General features: G+C 42.8%; 1 protein-coding gene across 1 annotated transcript in view; it reads left to right on the forward strand.

Annotated features, from left to right (window-relative positions):
- The first annotated feature begins 1079 nt into the window (after nucleotides 1-1079).
- Nucleotides 1080-22134, forward strand: part of MVB12B (multivesicular body subunit 12B) — a 362644-nt gene continuing 341589 nt past the window's right edge. The window contains exon 1 of the mRNA XM_082264505.1: nucleotides 1080-1142. The gene's annotated coding sequence lies outside the window, so the exon portion shown is untranslated. The remainder of the gene's footprint in view (nucleotides 1143-22134) is intronic.

Raw genomic sequence — 22134 nt, forward strand, 5'->3', positions numbered from 1 at the left:
GTAGTAGTGGAGCCTACTACCTTGACTTCCAGTTTCCACAGGGTTTGGTCAAGCATGGCATATACATACTTTCATTGGTCCAAGCTGGATCAATGTAATTATGCAATAAAAGCCATACCTAAAATTTAGCTTTAATGTTCCCCTCCGTAATGTGGCCATAAGCCCTGTACACACGCACAGATTGTTGGCCGTAAATTGTCGGCCAGCGTCCGATGTGCTGATTGTAGGCTTGTTAGTTGTCATGCTTCCGACAACCAACTGCGAATTTTCGACCGAAAAAAATCTGGTGTGCATGCTATAAAATTTTTGTTGGCCAACAACAGAACGGCCGATTGTTCCTCAGTCAGTACAGATTTCGGCAGACAAAAATCAGATGAGCAACACTGGGCATGCTCAGAGAAGAAAAAACACACGGAAAGTCAACCATCACATGACATCCCTTCTGAAGTTGGTTTTTGTTGGCCAACAAAAGTCCAGTGCAAGTCTAGAGCACATTTCAACCAACAAACAACACTGGACAAAAGACGGCCGATCGGTCGGCCAACAATCTGTGCGTGTGTACGGGCCTATAGCCTTCAAATGAAAGTTGGATATTGCAAGCATGAGCCAACCATCATTTGACATCTTTATTTGCCATGGTTGTGTCACCTGAGTGCAAGCTACAGAACTAAAGGAAGAGATTAGAAAGAAGCACGGACAAACACCTCCTGGTGACCACTTTTTTGGTGGAAAAACAATTTTAAAAAACAAGGTTTTCGAACAAGTCCAACAGTTTTTCAACCCCTCAAACTGTTCACCTATGGATATCTTCTACTGTCCACAGGCTTGAACTTATTACATGAAGTCAGGACAAAATCATTACAAGTCTATGGCTAATCTTGAGGGTATTGGTTAGAAAGCATCCTGCTTTGTTGTGATGCTAGTGTGATTGCTGACTTTGAACAAAGAAGAATTGAGCCTCAGTGTGTGTAGTCACTACCATGAATAGGATCTCTCACACAGCCCCAGCCCCCACAGATGGCCCTATAATAGCTTAGAGAGATTTCCTGCTGTTCTGCCTACAAGACTGGACACTGTTAACTGCTTCTGCTCTAGAGGGACCGTAAGAACTTTTCTTTTGACCTTTACCACCACTGGAAAATGTAAGTATCTGCCGAAATATTAAGGATGGGTTTACTTTAGAAGTTTGGAATGTGTTTTCTTTAGGTACAAAACCTGGCAAATCATTAGAACACAAAGAAGTATTGATAAACTGAGATGAATGTATCCTGACAGGTCTAGCTTTATTTCAAGACCATACACTATAGAGGTAATGACTTCATCCAACCCTACACAAGGATTGTCAGAACTTGAACTGCATATACTAGAGTATGCAGCGTCTGTCTAGTTCTGGTGATAGCAATCATTTCTAATCAAGAGAAAGTTAGGATCTGATTGTTATGCGGGGCAGTTACTATGTTAACACATCCTAGGTTTATAGACTAGAAAGAGGGGATGCACCGCAATATATACTCCATAGATTGGGGACTATAGTGTTAAGTACCACTAGAAAAAATTTGACCTTCCACATATACTGTACATGCTTGAGCGGATAATTCACAGATACCCAATTTATTTGCTCCATGTTTTAGACAGACCTCCACCATTTAAGATGTAGATTTTTGTAACTACTAGTGTGGGCGGAAAAAAAGGGAAAACTAAATCTGAGCCAAATATAGCCAGTACTCCAGTGATGGACATGTGCTATGTATTGATAGATTATTAAATATCTAATACCAATGACTGAATTTTACACCAAAACAGGTGTCATAACAGGGCATTTGACAGTGGCGGAACTACCAGGGTTGCAAAGGTTGCACTTGCGACCAGGCCCTGGTGTTCCACTACTGTGGGGGGGGGGGGGCAAGACAGCAGGAAGGGTGCCTTCTGCAGAACATGGGCTTGGTTTACACTGCTGCAACCCCAAAGTTATGCAGCCTGCTTCTGATTTTCTTGCGACTTTTGGGATTTAACATTGCAGTCTATAGCACTCAAAATCGCATCACAGAAAAGTAAATTCACCAGACACCATGACCCTAGACCGGTGAAGTGTGGGGGTGCAGACGTTGCAGGGACTGGTCTAGCTGTGGGGAGGAGCGGAGGATCCGATAAGTAAATCACCTTTTATTCTTCCCCAGGCATATGTGCCAGTTCACACCACATGCAGTCTAGTGCGTTTTTAATCTGCATCAATGCATGGACAGTAGTTAACATGGATTTCAATGGCATAGTTCACACCAGTGCAGTTCTAGTGCAGTCAACAAACGTAGAACATGCTGCATTTTTTCTGCATCTGGATCAGAGCAAAACACTTAAAATACGCACCGAAACACAAAAAGCAAAAACCAGGAAATTTTGGCAAAAAAGAGAGGAGAAAACACACTGGAATGCATTGAAAACACATCAAAACGCATAAAAAGCTTACTGAAATGTATACAAGCAAAATAAATAAACACTGGAACACATTGAAAATGCATCAAAAAATGCACCTTAATGCATAGAAAATGATTGCACAATTCAAGTGATTTAACATTACAGTCTATAGCACCAAAATTGCATCAAAGTTACTGAAAAGTAAAAGGGCCCCACAACAGTAGTAAATGCCCCGGGATCAGTGGGAAGGGTCCCCGGCTTGAAGGGAAGGACACCCAGCTCAGAGGGAAGGGACCAGAGTAAAGGGCCCCTGGGACCAATGGAAAGAGTCTCAACGGTCAGGGATGCCCTTCATGGTTTCTTGCATCAGGGCCCTGAAGGTTCAATGCATTTTTATCTTGTTTCAGCTATTTGTCAATACCAGGCAATGGCTCTCTGACAGCAACCTGTAAGCTTGATTTTTTTTTTTTGCCGAACTTCAACAATGTATATACATTGTCACAGTTTGGCAAAAAAAAAATCAGCCATGTTGTGTTACGCAGGCAATAATGCCTGCAAACAGGCTCCATAGAGGTGACTGGGGCCACATTCATTGAAGGCACAGTGAAGAGGGTTTCAATGTGAAATTTCACTTTAACCACTTGCCGACCGCTCACATTGAGCGTACTGCGGCAAAGTGGCTCGATTCCGTCCAGCGACGTAGACCTACGTCGCTTGACTCCTCCCCTTCTGGGCGGCGCGCACGCGCCGCCAGAGGCTCGCTCCCGCTGTATTCAGACACAGCGGGAGTCGGGCCAGGGGAGGAGAGGCTCGAGTGAGGAAATCCGCCCACTTGTGTAAACAAAGCGGGCGGATCTTATAAGTGACAGATTACAGGATTCAGCATAGCTGAACCTGCGATCTGTGCCTGTGTGACACAATCCCCTCCCCCCACACACGTCAGTAAGCACCATGCATACATTTAACCCCTTGATCACCAATAAAGTTAACCCCTTTCCTGCCAGTGTCCTTTTTACAGTAACAGTGCATATGTATAGCACTGATTACTGTAGTAATGTCACTGGTCCCCCCAAAAGTGTCAAAAATGTCAGTCAAGGGTCCGATCTGTCCGCCGCAATGTCGCAGTCCTGCAAAAAAACATAGCAGATTGCCACCATTATTAGTTTAAAAAAAAAAAAAAAAAACAATAAAAATGACATAAATCTTTCCCGTAGTTAGTAGCTGCGATAACTTTTGTGCAAACCAATCAAAATACGCGTATTGCGATTTGCTTTACCAAAAATATGTAGCAGAAAATAAATTGGCCTACAATGTTAAAAAATTTAGATTTTTACATTTTTTTGGGGGTAAATTTCATATAAAAAAAATGTGAAAAATATTGTTATTTTTTCAAAATTGTCGCTCTTTTTTGTTTATAGCGCAAAAAGTAAAAAAGTCGTACAGGTGATCTAATACCACCAAAAGAAAGCTCTATTTGTGGGGAAAAAGGACATAAATTTAATTTGGGTACAGAGTCACATGACCGCGCAATTGTCCGTTAAAATAACGCAGTGACGAATCGCAGAATATGGCCTGGTCAGGAAGGGGGTAAAATCTTCCGGTCTTAAAGCGGTTAAAAATACGCTCATTGAGAATTTTTTTGTCAAAGACATGTAGCTAAATACATTTTGGCCTAAATATATGACAAAAATGGAATATATTGGATATTTTTTAACTGTCAAAGTAGAAAAATATTGTTATTTTTTTAAAATTGTCGCTCTTTTTTTATTAATATCGAAAAAAAAAAAATGAAAAGTGCAGAGATGATCAAATACCACCAAAAGAAAGCTCTGTTTGTGGGAAAAAAAGGACATAAATTTCGTTTGGGTACAGGGTTGCATGACCGCGCAATTGTCAGTTAAATTTGCGCAGTGCCAAGTTGCAAAAAAGTGGCGTGGACGTAAAGCAGGAAAATCCTCCGGTGGTAAAGTGGTTAAACCAGGCATGAGGGAGGCAACATATTCCCTCCCGAACACCTTCTAATTCTAACCACACACCAGTCACTGCTGACAATGCAATTCACTGTGGATCCCGAATGAGCAAGGACCATGTGAAAGAGGCCAAAAACAAAAATATATTGCAACTCGCCAGTCGAACTCTTTCACTGACACAACGGTTTTTGCATCTTTTGCAAACATTATAAAAATGATTTAAGGCCACGTCCAGCACTGGGTGTAGCAGAAACGCAGGCAAAAATACGTGTTTCTGCCCGCATTTCCACAAATGCGAGAAAAATGTGTTAAAACATGCGACTCGCTTGCAGCACCATTATTTCTAAATGGCACTCCAAACCCAAGTAGCACTTGTGCGTCTTCACAAATTGCACTTCACAAAAGGCTGTTGGATCAGTGCCAAAATTTGGTACATGAGCTTCTTTGGCACATTTTTGAATAGGAGGAAAACTCATTCAAATAAATGGTGCTGATCGAAAAAAATAAACCACGGAATAATGCAGTGAGGGCCTTAGGCCTGAAGACTAGTTAAGACTCCCAAACATTAAACATTAATTATTACATATTTTCTGAAAGCAGACACTCTGGAGAATAAAATTGTGGTAGTTCTAATTATTTATGCCAACGATATTAGCATAGCAGTTTATCAAGTGCAAAATCTCACACTAGGTAATTTTTGGCACACAATCGCAACATATCACCCAACTTTTTTGGAGAATATAAAAGGTGAGGTTATGCTGGGTGATATCAAACATGTTAACCCTTAAAAAAGTGTGCCCATGAAATGTGCCATGATACCCTAAATTTTCTATGAGCGGCGCTTTAAAAAAAAAAACAACACCTACAGGTCATCATCAGTTAACTGTGCATAAAGGCCCTAGAATTATTGCTTTCACTCTGATGATTACACAGCACAGTGATAAATAAAATGTGTAGCGCAATCGCTGTTTTTGTGCGTAGGAGCCCCGGCGTGTGTAGGAGCCCTTGATGCATGCATTTACAGTCATACGTGTGTGTACATATATATATGTATAGAAGTATTGGCATCCCAGTCTTAGTCCGTGGCGTTCAATATTGAGTACGCTCACCTTTTTTAGCTATAAGAGCTTCAACTCTTCTGGGAAGGCTGTCCACAAAATTTAGGAGTGTGTCTATGGGAATATATATATATATATATATATATATATATACACACATATATATATTTTTTTTTATAATATTTCATTTAATTTCACAATAAAAAAGAGAGAGAAAACAAAAGAAAAAATAGAGACAACCAAAAACCAGTTTATACAATCCTTTACATAATTGTTACCTTAATAACCGCCCCCCCCCGCTTTCCCACCCACCCCTACCTACCTCCCCCCTTGTGCCTATTTCATTCCTACCTATTCTGCACATTTCTCTGTATACTTCTTGGTTTTCTAAATTTCTTCCAATTTTCCCATATACTGTTAAATCTTTCAGCCTTCCTCCTCTCTACTATGGAGATATCCCATTCTATAGATATACTCCAGTCTATCAAACCATTCTTTCATAGTAGTTATCTCTGTACTTAGCCATTTTTTTGGTATTCATTTTAAATATGATACCAAGGATCTCTTATATTATTTTTTTAAAGAGTTTGTATTATGAAATAGGCATATCCATGGGTCATTTGATAACTCCTGTCCTGTAATTTCCTTAATGTAATTTTGTATCTTCCCCCAGTAGCCCTTGATTTTTTTACATTACCACCAGATATGTGCCATAGTACCCTTCTGATTGCAACCTCTCCAACATTGTGGAGAGATACTTTGTTGGCATTTTTGGGCTTTCACTGAGGTTATATACCATTTTATTAGGCATTTGTAGGTCATTTCTATTGTGTTTATATCTGTCGCACAACCATGTGCCCCTTTCAAAATTTTAGCTACTTTTTCCTCTAATCTTATATCCAAATCCTCTTCCCATTTTCTAATAAATGTAGGGATTTCCAGTGCCTCCAACTCTGTTAGTGCTCTATAGATCTGGGATATTCCATGCTTCAATAGTGTCTGTGCATTACATGACTGTTCTATTGGATTTACACTGAACAAAATTATAAAATGCACCAATTTTGTTTTTGCCCCCATTTTTCATGAGTTGAACTCAAAGATCGAAGGCCTATTTCTCTCAAATATTGTTTACAAATCTGTCTAAATCTGTGTTAGTGAGCACTTCTCCTTTGCCAAGATAATCCATCCACCTTCCAGGTGTGGCATATCAAGATGCTGATTAGACAGCATGATTATTGCACAGGTGTGCCTTAGGCTGGCCACAATTAAAGGCCACTCTAAAATGTGCAGTTTTACTGTATTGGGGGGTCCGAAAACCATTCAGTATCTGCTGTGACCACCATTTGCCTCACGCAGTGCAACACATCTCCTTCGCATAGAGTTGATCAGGTTGTGGATTGTGGCCTGTGGAATGTTGGTCCACTCCTCTTCAAAGGCTGTGCGAAGTGGCAGGACCTGGAACACGCTGTTGTATACGCCGATCCAGAGCATCCCAAACATGCTCAATGGGTGACATGTCCAGTGAGTATGCTGAGTATGCTGGCCATGCAGGAACTGGGATGTTTTCTGCTTCCAGGAACTGTGTACAGATCCTCGCAACATGGGGCCGTGCATTATCATGCTGCAACATGAGGTGATGGTCGTGGATGAATGGCACAACAATGTGCCCCAGGATCTTGTCACCGTATCTCTGTGCATCCAAAATGCTATCAATAAAATGCACCTGTGTTCATTGTCCATAACATACATCTGCTCATACCATAATCCCACCGCCACCATGGGCCACCAATCCACAACATTGACATCAGCAAACCGCTCACCCACATGACGCCATTCGCCCTGTACAGTGAAAACCAGGATTCATCCGTGAAGAGCACACCTATGACGACAAACAATGAAGACCCCGATGAGTACGACGAGCATGCAGATGAGCTTCCCTGAGACAGTTTCTGACAAATTGTGCAGAAATTCTTTGGTTATGCAAACTGATTGTTGCAGCAGATGTCCGGGTGGCTGGTCTCAGACCATCTTGGAGGTGAAGATCCTGGGCTGGTGTGGTTACACATGGTCTGCGGTTGTGAGGCCGGTTGGATGTACTGCCAAATTCTCTGAAACACCTTTGAAGATGGCTTATGGTAGAGAAATGAACATTCAATTCACGAGCAACAGCTCTGGTGGACATTCCTGCAGTCAGCATGCCAATTGGACGCTCCCTCAAAACTTGTGACATCTGTGGCATTGTGCTGTGTGATAAAACTGCACATTTTAGAGTGGCCTTTTATTGTGGCCAGCCTAAGGCAGACCTATGCAGTAATCATGCTGTCTAATCAGCATCTTGATACGCCACACCTGTGAGGTGGATGGATTATCTCGGCAAAGGAGAAGTGCTCACTAACACAGATTTAGACAGATTTGGGAACAATATTTGAGAGAAATAGGCCTTTTCTGTACATAGAAAAAGTCTTAGATCTTTGAGTTCAGCTCATGAAAAATGCGTGCAAAAACAAAAGTGTTGCATTTATAATTTTGTTGAGTGTAAATTCTCTTCCGTTCTAATTAGTTGTGGAAGAGCAGTCAAAGTGTTTCAGCTACAAGTACCTCCATTCACTTCATTTTGTAACGTCACCACTGTGTTTTAGTACTTGAAATTTACGTAATTTCCCTTTACATACCATATCTTTTAATTACTGTATGTGTTTCCTAACCATCTCCAAACAATGCGCCTTTTCTGGGTAAAAAATAAATTTGTCCCTGCTTAAAAAAAAAAAAATTAATGGTGAATTGTGTACCCGATTTGCTTGTCTATGAATAAAATCCCACACCTTAACCACTTAAGCCCCGGAAGATTTTACCCCCTTCCTGACCAGGCCCTGTTTTGCGATTCGGCACTGCGTGACTTTAACGGACAATTGCGCGGTCGTGCGATGCTGTACCTAAACTAATTTGTCGTCCTTTTTTTCCCCACAAACAGAGCTTTCTTTTGGTGGTATTTGATCACCTCTGCAATTTTTTGACCATGCGCTATAAACAAAAAAAAGAGCGACAATTTTGCAAAAATAACAATATTTTTCACATTTTTTATATGAAATTCCCCCCCAAAAAATGTAAAAATCTAAATTTTTTAACATTTTTGGCCAATATGTTTTCTGCTACATATGTTTGGTAAAAAAAATCACAATAAGCATATTTTGATTGGTTTGCGCAAAAGTTATTGCGTTTACTAACTAAGGGAAAGATTTTTGTCATTTTTGTTGTTTTTTTTTTTAACGAGTAATGGCGGCGATCTGCGATTTTTTTTGCGGGACTACGACATTGCGGCGGACAGATCGGACCCTTGACTGACATTTTTCACACTTTTGGGGTTACCAGTGACATTACTACAGTAATCAGTGCTATACATATGCACTGTTACTGTAAAAATTACACTGGCAGGGAAGGGGTTAACTTTTTTGGGGAAGGAGTGGTTAAGTGTGTCCCTAGGGGTGTGCTTTTAACTGTGCAGGGATGTGGCTTTACACGTAACAGCACAGATCAACGGTCCTACATAGCAGGACCGTATGATCTGTGCTGTTACACAGGGAAGAATGACAGGCGGCTTTGTTTACATTAGCCGCCTGCCTTTCTCCCTTCACAGCGGACGATCGCGAGTGACCGGCGGACATTGGGTGAGGTGTCCGTGAACGAGCCGGGGCGGGAGCGCGCCTCCGGGGGCGCGCTCTCGCCCCTATTGGCTTACAGGCTAGTGACGTACCCATACGTCACTTTGCCTGGCCGGTGCTGACCGCCGCAGTATATGTACTTGCGGCGGTCGGCAACCGGTTAAAAACATTTCTAGTCAAAATATGTGTGCCTTTATTCAACATTCTGTATTTTTGTTTTTTCTCCTAACCCATCTTTTTTCACTTTTTGCGTTTGTCCATTCTAACACACGTGTCAAAATAAATGCATTATAGTATCTTTTTATATCTGGTGCTGCTAATCCACCTTGTGCTTTGTATCGACTATATCCTGCAAACTGTACTCTTGGCCTCCTAATTTGCCAAATATATCTAAGAATCATTGTTTTTCATGTTTTGAAAAATGCCTGAGGAAGGGCTATCGGCAACATTTGAAATTTGTATAATACTTTTGGAAGAATTACCATTTTTACCATATTTATCCTCCCCATCCATGAAAGTGGTCGAGCTACTATTTTCTTAATTTCTTTTTTTTTTTATTTCATTAAGTAGGGGGATATAATTAGCTTGATACAAATTCCCCAATTAGGCTGTCAGCTTTATTCCTAAATATGTTAATTCTTTTTTCCCCCCAAGAAAATGGGAACTCTTTTTGAAGTGCCAATTCTTTTAAATTATTTTTTGCTTAACCACTTGCCGACGCAGATTTACTGCAGCAGGGCGGCTCGGCTGCGCATACTCACGTAGATCTACATGAATATGTGAATGTGGTCTCGGCGGCACGTGCGCGCCACCGGAGCCGTGCTCCCGCTGTGATTAGACACAGTAGGAGTCAGACTTGCGGGAGGAGCGGGCGCGATCACCGCCGGCCTCCTGCAATCAAACTGACAGGAGAGCCGTCTGCCTATGTAAAGAAGGCAGGCGGCTCTCCTGTCAGACAGGCACAATGTGATCGTGTGTCTCAGCTAAGCTGAAACACTGATCTCTGTGTGCCTGTCACAGAGCCCTCCCCCCCCACAGTTAGTAAGCACAATTTAGGAGCACACTTAACCCCTTGATCACCACCAGTATTAACCCCTTCCCTGCCAGTGTCGTCTATACATTAACAGTGCATAATATTTAGCACTGATCACTGTATTGGTGTTTATGGTCCCCAAAAAGTGTCACTTAGTGTCAGATTTGTCTGCCGCAATGTCGCAGTCCCACTAAAAATCGCTGATCGCCACCAATACTAATAAAAACAACAAAAAAATATAAAAAGTCCAAAAATCTATCCCATAGTTGTAAATGCTCTAACTTTTGCGCAAACCAATTATTATACGCTTTTTGGGATTTTGGTTTTACCAAAAATATGTAGTATATATTACAAATTGGCCTAAACTGATAACAAAATCAGATTTAAAAAAATTTATTGGGAATGTTTTATAGCAGAAAGTAAAAAAATATTGTTTTTTTTTATCAAAATTGTCGCCCTTTTTTTATTTATAGCGCAAAATCTAAAAAACGCAGAGGTGATCAAATACCACCAAAAAAAAAAAAAAATGGCCTGGTCATTAGGGGGTAAATCTTTCCGGGGCTGAATTGGTTAAACTTATGCTTAAAACTTTAGATTTTACCGGGTTGATTTTCAGATTTGATAGTTCCCCATAGTTTTTTTTAATTATTTTAAATTAAATCATTTTTAATTATTTTAGTAAATTTGGGAGTGTTGTTCTGGGGTTAGTTATATAGCATTTTTTTAAGTATATACACATTTTTGGAAAAAGGTGTTTGTTAATTTGTTTATAGTATCTTTTTGTAAATCCGTCAGGTCCTGGGCTTTTTCCTGTTGGTGTGTTTCTTATTGCTGTTCTAATCTCCTCTTGGGTTATTGGGTTGTCCAGGGCTTGCAGTTTTTCTATTGCTACTTTTGGTAGTTTTGCTTCCCTTGGATATTCCTGAATTTTTTGTTTTCTATTTAATTCTACCTCCCCAGTCTCTTCTTGCCTTACCGAGTAAAGGGCGCTATAGTAGCTGTATCATTTTTATCTTTTCTATATAATTTCGTGATTTTTTTTATTTTTTAAAACTTTTACCAAATATTTTTCAGGTTTATTCCCCCATCTATATCTTTCTTTTGCTACCCTATTGAAGACCTGTCTTGTTTCTTGTTCCATTAATTCTTTTAATTGATCTTTTTTTCATATTCGTAATTGCTGTACTTCGGTATTTACAGTATATACCGTACTTTTTGAATATCTGTTCCAGCTCAAATATTTCTTTAAATACTTTTTCCATTTCGCCTTTCCTTTCCTTCTTTTTTCATGCTGCTATTGAAATCAACACTCCCTTAATATAGCCCTGATGTGCTTTCCATATCGTTATTGGGATCTCCGGGGAATCATTTAGTAAAAAATATTGTTCAATTTAGATTTTAATTTTATTTTCTATTTCTAAATCTTGCATCAGCGCCTCGATCATGTACCTGTTCTTTTTTGTGTTCCCATAATCCTCAATTTAACGATTATCTGTGCATGGTCTGAAAGTGTTGTTTTTTTAATAGATGAGTTTACTACTTTTTTCCAAGAGTCTATGTTTCACTAGGATATAATCTAACCTTAAATATGAGTCATGTACCGGGGAATGGAAAGTATAGTCTTTTGTCTGCAGATGTTGAACTCTCCATCCACCAATTGACATTGATGTAGCTTCTTCTTTACCATTCTGAGTTTATGCTCTCCATTCCTCCATTGCATTTGACATACTGTCTATTGGTGGATCCATGCAGAAATTCAAGTCTCCTGCTAAAATTAGATAACCCTTTTTAAATTCCGTCAATTTCCCCAGGACCTCATTCAAGTAGCCCTTCTGATTTTTGCTAGGGCAGTAGACGTTTGCCAGTGTGCATTCCATACCTTGTAAGAGTACCTTTCAAGAACAAAAACCGGCCCTCAGGATCTACCCTCCTATCTTCTATTTCAAATCTAACACCTTTTAATATTTCTATTGCTACTCCTTTTGCTCTTCTAGTTGAAGAGTCCCCATAATACCATACTGGGAAAGCTTTTGACAAAAGTTTTACATTTGTATCCTGTGCTATATAGGTTTCTTGTAGAAAAACTACATTTGCAGAATACCTACTGTATTTACTTCCCTTAATACCTGATGTCTTTTTTCTGGAGTTTTAACCCCCTCTAACATTATAAGTTAGTACATTTAAAGTTGTCATATTAAATCTCCATCTCCTCTCTCTCTTCCGCATCCCCCTCTGCCTTCCTCCTCTAATAGCGAGGGTAGTGGCTTGTCAGGACTACATAGAGGCGACTCGAGTGGCATTAGGGAAGCTCGCTAAGAAGTAGAATTTTAGGCAATGCAACCCTCTTCCCCCATCCTCCGCCCCACTTTCTCCCCTTGGCCCATCTCTCCCCTCTCCCCCCCTTCCATTGATCTTACAGGTAGGGGGATTGACCTTCTCCTGGTCATAGAGCAGGACCATAGTTAAACTTTTAGGCTTTTCTCAGCCGACTGGAGGAGCCAAAAGGAGGAGCCTAACGTGATGCCGGAAGGGAGCTCGAGTTAGGAGCTCCTGGTGGAACCATCCCAGTAATGCAGCATTGAAGGCCCTTTCCCCGCATTGTTCTCCTACCTCCCTCTCTCCTTACCCCCCTAAATCCTCTACTTAGATGGGCCGCGAGCAGGTTTTCCTGGTGGCGGGTCGCGGGAGCTCTGAGGAGCTGAGATTGGCGTGGACAAGTGTCTGGAAACACAGAGGAGGACCCAGAGACAGAGGCACACGAGGAGGACCTGGAAGGTACCGAGAGTGTTTGGCGGGACTCGGGTGTAAGTGGAGGTTCTCGGCTCGGCGTTCAGCATTGGAGTGCATGGCCGGAACAGTTGCAACCTTGTGGGAGCGGAGGGACTCCGGACTTGGTAAACAGTGACAAGTAGCCTTACAGATGAGCCCACCATGGGAGACTCCACCTGGGACCCCGAAGAAACCCCCCCAGAAGCCTAACAATAACAAAAGGGATTGACTAGCTATAATATTGCCCTTTATGCAGTAGAAATCCCAGGTAGACCACAGGCCCCAGGATAATACTGGTGAGTCCATACCTCTTTTTTTTCTAAATGCACTTTTTACTATAGGATTGCCATCTGACTGTGGTTTGGACTGGGCTAAATTACAAAACTCAGTTTCCCACTTTGTAATAGAGTAAGGCGACTCACCTGTGCCAGCAAAGTAGCATAAGAAACAGCAAAAGAAACCGCATAGGAAACAGCATAAGAGACAGCTGCATGGAAGGAAAAGCATAAGGGACATGAAGCAAGAGAGAGGAGTGGATTATAAAGATAAAAACACTAACAATAAGATAATAGGAAGTTCATAAGGACTTATTGTCAGGGTACTGCCAACATCTTGGCCAATCAGCAAATTTGCGAAAACGCATGCGCGCCCAATCACGGGCAAACGCAGTCCGGAATGTGCGTGCGCCAATGCGCACGCGCATACGCAGTGTGTAATGGCCCTTGGCGCCAAACGGCCTATTTAAAGCCAGCAATCACAACAACTAGTTGCTGGATGATCAACAGCCTCCCGTGTTCCCTGAGCCTTGTAAACCTGCTGATCTTGTCTTCCCGTTGCCGACCCGGACTGTTTGACGTTGTTTCTCCTGGCTCCTGACCCCTTGGCTTGCTCTTGGATTCCTGTTGTCTTCTCCAATACTTGACCTCGGCTTGGCTCCTGACTTCTCTTCAGCATTATCCCAGTTTGTTCCTGTTTGCACCCTGCTACTGCCTGGCTTGCCAAAGTGTTCCGGACCTGCTTGGAACTTCACCACAAGCTTGTTCCTGCTTCCATCTGGTCATCCCAACCGGCAACCCGTGCTACTTCGGGCACAGCACTCCCTGTCCCACTTCCAGGGGTGCTCTCCACCTAGCCGCAAGGGGGAGCCCTCTCTATACTCCGGCTTCGGATCAGGTACGTGACACTTATACATCATGAGAGGGAAAACAGTGAGAGGAGAGGCTGCAAAGTCACCCAAAATGGGCTCAAGCCCAGAAACAATAAAAAAATACATGTCCCAAGAAGGAAGTTCAGATAAACAGACAACTGAAAAACAACTAGGAACACGGTCAAAACAGGTTGAAGTAAAGCAGAAAGATAGACAAAAAAGATTATCGATAGGCATAGCCTGCTTAGTCGGTCTAGGTCAGATCAGGACCTGGAAAGTGACTCGGAGACAGGACATACGGAGGGACAAAATCCAAGTGCTCAATTACCCACAAAGACAGAAATGGCAGCTATGTCTGAGGCATTAGAAAATTTGTTAAAAATTGAAATGGAAACAATACATAGAGACCTTGGCCACATTCTAACTCGGGTAGAAGAAAAGGAAAAGAGACTGGAGAGCCATATACAAATCGTAAACAATTTAAAAGGAGAACTGAAGGTGTTAAAAACTGAGCAAAGGAACCTGGCTTACAAATTGGAAGATCACGAAAACCGGAATCTAAGGAAAAATTTAATAATACGTGGCCTACCAGAACCGACACATGGGAAGGATTTATCAGAAAAAATGAATAAAATATTCAATGCAATATTAGGCAGAGAAGAGACTGAACCAATAAACAGAGAGAGTACATAGGATTAGAAGAGCAAAAGGCATTCCAGCGGAGGCCCCCCAGAGACATTATTATAAGATTTTAAACATAGAGGAAAAAAAAGATCTGGAGGAACATGAGGGGGGAAGCCTCCAATTAAATATGAAGGTGCCAATCTTCAGATCTTTGCAGATCTATCGCAGGAGACACTTAATAGAAGAAGACACTTGAAACCACTTCTAGAGTCTATGCTGATCATGATATATGGTATAATTGGGGCTTCCCAGCATGTCTAGTAGTTTGGAAAGAGGGACGAACGGAAATATTGAGGTTCCAAGAAGATTTGCAAGACTTTTGCAAGAAATTAGAAATTCCCATACCAAACATACTGGGTTAGACATTAACGAGGAAGAAAAAGTCTACTAAGGCTCCTTTCACACGGCCGCTCCGCTGCTTAAGTCCGCTGCGGGACTTTTTTTTTTTTTTCCACGGAGCGGATGACATTTCTGTCATCCGCTCCGTATGCCCGCATATCATCCCATCCGTTTGCGGATGATATGCGGACATAATGTAAGTATATGGCATTGCGGATGTCAGCGGATGACACCGCTGACATCCGATTTTCCTTCCTTTCCGTTTTTTACACGGATGGAAAAACGGGGTTCTATTCCGTTTGTAAAAACGGAACAGAACTGAAAGGAGGAAAATCGGATGTCAGCGGATGGTATTCCGCTGACATCCGCAGTGCCATTCACTTACATTAATGTCCGCAACTCATCCGCAAAAAAATAGGACGATTTGCGGACACATGGAAAGCAGCGGAGCGGCCGCGTGAAAGGAGCCTAAGGAAGAAGAACAATGGCAGCTGATCCCTAGAAAAGGAAACCTAAATCTAAACGGATAATCAGAGCGAAAGGAAAGAAGAAGGGACATATTTGTTGGACGGGGGGGGGGGGTGGAGGGAGGTGGGGGGAGAAGGGAAAGCTATAGAATGAAATAAGGGATGGGAATGGGGAAACTGGAGATCTGGTGGGTTCTGGACCTACGCCTCATAGATATGAGGTAGGTCTAGCATAGGAGCTTGCTAGAGCATCACCCTAGAATTAAAGTGTCTATGGGAATATTTGATCATTCTTCCAGAAGCACATTTGTGAGATCAGGCACTGTTGTGAACAAGAAGGCCTGGCTCACAGTCTGTGCTCTAATTCATCCTAAAGGTGTTCTTTCGGGTTGAGGTCAGGATTCTGTGTTGGCCAGTCAAGTTCCTCCATCCGAAACTTGTTCATCCATGTCTTATGTCTTTATGTACCTTGCTTTATGCACTGGTGCACAGTCATGTTGGAACAGGATTCGGCCCATTCCCAAACTGTTCCCACAAAGTTGCGTGCATGAAATTGTCCAAAATGTCTTGGTATGCTGTTGCCTTAAGCTTTCCCTGAACTGAAATTAGGGAGCCAAGCCCAACCCCACACCATAATCCCCCCTCCACCAAATGATTTGGACCAGTTCACAAAGCAAGGTCCATAAAAACTATGGATGAGCAAATTTGGGTTGGAGGAACTTGAGTTATGACCTCAACCCGATAGAACACCTTTGAGATGAATTAGAGTGGAGACTGCGAGCCAGGCCTTCTCGTCCACATCAGTGCCTGACCTCACAAATGCGCTTCTAAAAAAAATGTTCAAACATTCCCATAGACACACTCTTAAACCTTGTGGACAGCCTTCCCAGAAGAGTTGAAACTGTTATAGCTGCAAAGGGTGGGCCCACTCCATATTGAACCCTATGGACTAAGACTGGGATGCCATTAAAGTTCACGTGAGTGCAGGAGCCCCATTACTTTTGGTAATATAGTGTATGTGGTGGTGGGGAGAATTAGACATATTTTTGGGGAGAGGGGGTTAGGTGCTTGGGTGTAACTTTATTTTTTACACTTTTCTTCACTAAACCATATTTTTCATTACCCAGACGAAAAAATTTTTTTTTTTTTGCGACACTTTCTCTTTAACCGGTTGCCGGTCAGCCCCGGCCAGGCAAAGTGACGTATGGGTACGTCACTTGCCTGTCACTTCCTGAGGCACGCGCCCGCCCCGGCACATTCCCTAGGAAGTCCGTGCGTGTGACTGTCGGACCCGATGTCCGCCGGTCACTCGGCGATTGTCGGTGGAGAGGGAGAAAGGCAGGTGGCTAATGTAAACAAGCCGCCTGTCATTCTCCCCTGTGTAGGAATGGTGATCATACAGTTCTACTATATAGGACCATTGATCACTGTTCCTACACCAGTAGCCATGTCCAATCACAGTTAGAAGCACGCCCCTAGGGACACACTTAACCCCTCCTTCCCCAATAAAGTTAACCCCTTCCCTGCCAGTGTCATTTTGCAGTAACAGTGCATATATATAGCACTGATAACTGCAGTAATGTCACTGGTAACTCCAAAAGTGTCAAAAATGTCAGTCAAGGGTCCGATCTGTCCGCCGCAATGTCGCAGGACCGCAAAAAAAATCGCAGATCGCCGCCATTACACGTTAAAAAAAAAAAACACCGAAAATGACAAAAATCTTTCCCTTAGTTAGTAAACGCAATAACTTTTGCGCAAACCAATCAAAATACGCTTTTTGCGATTTTTTTTTTTACCAAACATATGTAGCATAAAACAAATTGGCCTAAAATGTTAAAAAATTTTGATTTTTACATTTTTTTGGGGGGAATTTCATATAAAAAAATGTGAAAAATATTGTTATTTTTGCAAAATTGACGCTCTTTTTTTGTTTGTAGCGCAAAAAGTAAAAATCGCACAGGTGATCAAATACCACCAAAATAAAGCTCTGTTTGTGGGAAAAAAAGGTCTTCAAATTTGTTTAGGTACAGCATCACATGACCGCGCAATTGTCTGTTAAAGTCACGCAATGCCAAATCGCAAAAAAAACCCTGGTCGGAATGGGGGTAAAATCTTCCGGGGCTTAAGTGGTTAATGAGACATCGGGGGTAATTTAGATGTCTATTTTGCCCTCTATTAAAGTTAATGCAGTGCATATTGTGCTCCAATAGCTTCTTCCTTCACGAGACTGGCCCCGGAAAGTGACAGAAGTGATCTTTAGAACATAGATTCTGGGTTCTTAGTTGGAAGGGGAGATCAGCAAAGGATGTTTGCTGATTTCCCTTCCCTCCACCCAGTGTCACCCGCCATGCCAGTCCCAGGTCTAGGGGTCAGAGTGCAGGGCCCAGGAAACATGGCAGGGATGCGTGGGGGGGAGGGGGGGGGTGGAAGGACCGACCGTTGCCATGTCAAGGTGTGCAGAAGCTGCCCATTCGCTTCCATCTGACAGCTGACAGTTATCCAGTGTGTTTAAAACACTCCACAGCTGGATGTACACTAGTAGAATTTTTGAAACATTCGTTCCATTTTCTAATCATTAGTGAAGTCAAATTGATGATCGTTTACAACTATATTGATTGGGAAATTTAAAAGAGCAGGATGGAACATTTTTCTCCAGCAAGATTCTAACTGTAAATGTGTTTTTTGCTGGGAAATTCTATTCATTCCAAAATCCAATGCTAAAGGCAAATGAAATTTGGATGTACTGTCAAATAACATGTCTCTGTTGGCATTCTCAAATTTACCGACAATACTTTTTGTACAAACATTTGTACGAAAATCTGCTAGTCAGGGCTGGTCCAAGACATTGTGCTGCCTGGGTCCAAGAATGAAATGTCCCCCCCACCCCCCCAAAAAATAAAATCACGCCCACCAAAGTATGAGATGGGGAAATGTCGCCAGTAATGTGCCGCAAACTGATGACACACAGAACTGCTGGAAAAAATAAATCTTGGGAGTTCATTTGCTGCCCCTCTCCAAGTGCTGCCTGGGTCCAATGGACCCAACGGGACACATGGTAGGGCCAGCGTTCCTCCTAGTGTATAGCCAGCTTTAAATGTGGTTACTGCTTTAGATTTCTTTTTAAGGCTTTTTTTTTCCCTTTATTTTCACCTGGTGATCTGGACAGTATCTGTTATTTCTCAACTTACTTTAACTGACCAAGCTCTGGCAAAAGTGGCAGTTAGAGTGTTGGGACAAACCATATACCACTGACAGGGGTGGCTACAATGATCCGCTGATATGTATGTTATAAGCATGTGTATTCTGTAGCTCCTTATAAAGTGTTAGATGGAGTTCAGCCTTAAAGTGGAGTTCCACTTCAGCTCTTTTGCTTCCTCCCCCTCTCCAGTTCCACATTTGGCACCTTTCAGGGGGGAAGGGGGAACGGGTACCTGTTTTTGACAGGTACCCTTCCCCACTTCCGGGAACGGCGCCGTGAATCCAACGGCGCATTTGAATCCAAATGCGCAGCGCACTTCACGCTTGCACATTAGGGACCCACCCGTGAAGCTGCAAGGCTTCACTGCCAGGTTTCCTTACCGGCAATGGCGGTGGCAGCACCCAACAGCCAATGGAAACATTGGCTGCGGTGCTGACATCGCTGGACTCCAGGACAGGCAAGTGTCCTAATATTAAAAGTTAGCAACTACAGTGTGTGTAGCTGCTGACTTTTAATTTTTGGAGAGGGTGGAGGGGGAGGCAGAACTCCGCTTTAAGTGGTTTGTCAAGTCCATCTAAATCTGCCAATGTATTGCACACTACCCTCTCCCCAGATTGATATTGATGCTGTTCAAGGGTGTTTCCTTTGCTCCTCTGTCCAGAGTGGGGGGGGGGGGGAATCCAAGGCTTTGCTCACAAATGTGGCTAGGGACCAGTAAGCCAGGTGGTTGAGCCATAGTCTTACTGCCCTCCAGCCACCTACCTAAACCAGCCCTAAGCATGCAGTTGCTTAGTGCTGTACATATGCTGTGGTTGCAATGCTGTGCTTCATGGCCGCAGCAAAAATTAAACACCATGTTTCGTTCAGCCACACATGACTAGTGCAAACCTATGGGGCAGTGCCACAACCGCATGGAATGTACATGATTGGGGTGTGGCATTTACATGGATAAATCAGGTGTTAAGTTGTCAACATATCACCTCCTCACTGCCTGTCAAACACCCCTTGAAAATGAATCCACTGGGGAAAGGGGCAGCAAGCACTGCTGTACATGTGAATGAGCCTCAAGAGAGGAATTAGGTTACTGGTCGAATCACCAGGTGAACAAAAAGTCTAAAAAAAGAAAACGGATGCAGCTACCACATTTAAAGCCCAGCTCAGGGGATAAAAAAAAAAAATCATCCCTACTCAGTGGGGCTGCATGGTTTAATGGTTTGTTTTTCCCAGGGGAAAGGAGACACGGTTTTACTTCCCTGATCCCAGCAGGCGACGCTCCACCACAATAGACTGTCCTTCGGCATCCTCATGTTCAGTGCAGGGCTATGGATCCAGCTTTGGTTTTGATGACACCAAGACCCTAGATGGGTGGCGTGGGGGGTGTAGACATTGCGGGGACTGGTCTAGCGACAGGGAGCAACGGAGGATCGATAAGTAAATCACCCCTGGGCAAATATGAGCAATTACCCTTGTAGTGCGAGCACAGCCCCTAAGGGATCATTTTTGTTTATTTGTCCCGAGTTGGAGGATTGGTAAGCTGCAATGTATTCACTTTTCGGTTTTGGTTTTCAATACACAGGAGGATCTCATAATGCAAATTTCTATACTCTATGAGCATTCCATCTCTTCAGCGTAGCGATGGAGGAGAGTTCCCTAAACTTCAATCATAGTTCTGTTGAAGATCTGTAAATCTAATGGTCATCACTTTACTGGAGAACATGTACTGCACCTCAAGACCCCAGATTTGAACTGGGGTCTTGAGGTGGAGCATATGTTCTCCAGTAAAGTGATGACCATTCGATTTACAGATCTTCAACAGAACTATGATTGAAGTTTAGGGAACTCTCCTCCATGGCTACACTGAAGAGATGGAATGCTCAGAGTATAGAAATTTGCATTATGAGATCCTCCTAAAATTAAATATTGCATTTCTAAGACGTCCCAGAGTCTATAACAGACTGTCAGCAAAGCGCCATTTACAGAAAGAGTCTTCACTTGATTTTCTAACGTGTCCTAATGAAAATGACAGCTGGAATCTAATTGGTTTATAGAGGCATCACTACTGCTTTTTCTCCATTTTAAATTGGTCTCAATGGGACTTATTTATCAAACTGTCTGAATAAAGAACAATCTGGTTATCCATATAAACTATCCAGATTCTCTCATTAGTCCTTCATTCCAGCGCAGAACGAATTTGTAAAGAGAAAAACCAGATTGGTTGGTGAGGGCTGTATTTTAAAAAAAATATGCTTCGTAATTCGCTAAGTGAAAGTAAGCGCACATTCATTCTGTGCGTACTGGGACAAAAAAAAAAAGAAGGATTGGTATTTGGCTTTTGCCTGTGTTTGATGAAAAAAAATAAAATAATTAACATACTGGATTCAACCATTAGATGTCACTAAGTATGATAGAAAACATCTATGTCACTGAGAGCCATCTAGTTGCCAAATGTGATTGTTTTTCTCCATTTTAAATTAAAAATGTTACCTTAACTATATTCCTGACATGTGCCTGTTGTACCATGCACGTGTGTTAAAAAGTATTCTGTTCTCTTTGTATTTCTTCCTTTGTGTGGAATACCTGGTGATCGTGCCAGGTGATTTTGATATTGCAAACTGACCCTCCTAGTGTGGTCAGTTTTTTGGCTGACCTGGGAGAATAGCCTCCCTGTCCTCTAGTGGTTAAGACTTCTGCGCTGACTCGCTCCCCCCTCCCTCCACAGCCATTTACTGGAAAGATCCATGTACCAGGGCCATCTTTTCCATTGGGCGCGCCCGGCGGTTGCCCGGGGGCCCCACTTGCTAAGGGGCCCCACACACAGGGTGGCGATTACACTGTCCCCCCCTCCAGGCCAGTCTCCATATTAGTTTACCTGGTGGTCTAGGGCCCCCCCCCCCCTGTTGTCCGCCGGGCCCCCCCGCTGTCCGCCGGTGGCTCTGAGTCTCCCTGTACACTGGTTGCTAGGAAGGCCAGTCGATTGGCATCTAGCAACCAGTGACGTTCTGAGAGGACCCATCATGCACAGCGGAGGAGGATCCTCCTCGTTGGCTCGTCCTCCTCTCTCTGCGCCTAGAAGATGGGCTCCACCCACCTCCTCCCTTCATGTGCTGTGCAGCCATTGTGGAAGGTAAGCAGACTGCTGCAGCTGCTTGATTTCTTTTTTTTTTTCTCACTCTCTCTCCATCCACTGTCTGTGCCATCCTTTTCCTGCCCTATATATCCTCTGTGTATATCCCCTACTCTCTCTCTCGGGGCCCCAGTGCACTGCATTGCCTGGGGGCCTATAAGGCTCTTAAGATGGCACTGCCATGTACTGCTGTTTTTCCTCCCCTAGCTCTCCCCTAAGTCTTTTAGACCCCCAGCTGTCTCATTAAAGTAAACCGGTCAGCAAAAAATCATC

Source organism: Pelophylax lessonae, assembly GCF_965119305.1.
Source record: "Pelophylax lessonae genome assembly, chromosome: 7".
NCBI classification, from domain to species: domain Eukaryota; kingdom Metazoa; phylum Chordata; class Amphibia; order Anura; family Ranidae; genus Pelophylax; species Pelophylax lessonae.